Here is a 2130-nt window from a genome sequence, read left to right as displayed (position 1 = left end):
AATGTGAAGTCGCTTTGTTCCCATAGTGCGGGAAGAGCAACGCTATGACTAGAAGAGCGCACTAACTAATGGAGGCGGTAGCAGTTCGGTCCATAAGGACTTGGGTTTGAAACCAGAGGGTCCCCAGCTCAAGTCCTGACGAGGACCATAAAACGGATTTTAGTCTGTTAGCTGCAGAGGGAGCATGGCACCTCCTGGGAAAATCAAGTTTCAAGTCTGTTAAGCCGTGTTGACACAAACTTCACTAAACACTGCTCAAACTTCTCACCCTGAGCCTCTCTGAAAAATGGCCTCAACGTGAATTCGGTGACTGATAGACTGTTGTTGTCACATAAACAGGAGTTATGCTGTTTTGGCCATTTCTAATGTTTGTTGTGTAATCTTTGCACAGGCTTCTGAGTCAACCGTTGTCAATGAAAACACATGTACTTATACAATGTAGAGAAACTGCCACGCTTTCTATGAGTCCCTTCTTCTCAGGCACACAGCCGAGTCAGGTCTCTGTATGTGTCATGTGTATGTGTGTCTTTATTTAGCCGATTGCCCCCCACCCCCCCGACTCTCCATTAACCTTGAGCACATAGGCATGTAAGACAGGATGGTGTGAATGGCGGAGAGAGTGAAGAGAGTGATGGAGAGACGGAGTCAGCGAACACAACATTGTAATTACCGGCTCCACGCTGCCTGGCAATCATAACCTCTCTCTTCCTCCATCCTCTTTTCCTTCCGACCTCCAACACCTCTTTCCTCTCTGTCGCTCCACTGGGGGTCCCAGCAAGTCTGCGCTGGTGGGGTGAAGCTTTTGGCATGAGGTCCTGCTGGGCAGCTATCGAGTGAGATAGATGCATTTTTAGCTTCATCCACTCACTCTGAAGTACAGAAAATGATAGAGTAGAAGAAGAACTGGGGATAATAAAGCAAATGGTGTCCCAGTTTTAGAAGACAAAATGTCACTCCTACAGTATGCAAGCTTTAGGAATATTTTTTGAGGTTTAAGATTGTCAAAATCTTGTACTTTGGTACTTTTAGATTTAAAAGGAGTCCACTGTTATAATGATGAATGGCATCAAAAAGATCAGACCTATATTGCTGCCACGTATACAAATAAGGCTCAGGATAAAGGTGTAACGTGATACATTTATGTTCAGATCAATGTGTTTATGTTTGCATATTGTAGACCTAAAAGCAGACACGGCAGTCTTATTGCAGGGCTTGGTGCTGGTGGAGGGATGACTGACTGGCTGGTCGTATCTGGACAGAGAATGTGTTTGTTGGTGGAGCAGACTCCACAGGCGAAAATCCCTTCAGTAGACGGAATAATCTGGCAATGAGCAGAGTTGGAGCCAGGGGTTTGTACTGAAGCGGATGAGATGATGAGCTGCAGGTGTTTGATGCCACCAGCAGGTTATCGACTGAAGAGGCCACGCCCTCTAGAGACACACGCACAGACAGACAAAGGGTGAGGAGACACAAGGGAACCAAGAATACACAGGATCACAGCCAGAGCCGTGACACAATGAACACAACACATTATAACGTGATATTGATTACATTACATTAATATTCCAGAGTGGCAGCAATACGCTTCTGGTAAAAAGCACCAAAGTTTAAAAAAAGGAAAAGAACACAAACCTTCAGTCATATTTTTGAACCAAAGGTGCAACAAAAAAAGAGTAAAAAAAAAGAAGAGAGCACTGGTCCATTAAAATTAACTGAAAGTGATAACTGAGATGGAATAGTTTAAATATCTATTTTGGGTACATCAGTGTGCAGGAGGTGCTTGCTAGTTTTGGCGATACAATTCAACACGTTACACAACAAAGTCTGCCCAGGACTTGTAATTGTTGTTGCTGTGGTTAAAAAGCAGGTTTTTAATTCTGGTGTTGTTTTGATGTTCTGGTTCATGTGGTAATGATCACTGTGCCCATATTAAAGCATTACTATGTCTGTGTTAAAGGAAAGACAGTACTTTAATTTCAGTGACAGTGTGCATTCATGTGCTACGTTTGATAGAGCTTCAGCACATTTTGTTAAACTCATTCATAGATACAAGCTCACAGGAAGTCTTACGGAGAAGTGAACTCGAGTGGTGACATTTTTCAGAAGCTTGTGGTCCGATCAGCAGTTCAG

The sequence above is a fragment of the Symphodus melops genome (assembly GCF_947650265.1).
Source record: "Symphodus melops genome assembly, chromosome: 19".
NCBI lineage: Eukaryota > Metazoa > Chordata > Actinopteri > Labriformes > Labridae > Symphodus > Symphodus melops.
Note: the sequence above shows the minus strand (reverse complement) of the source record.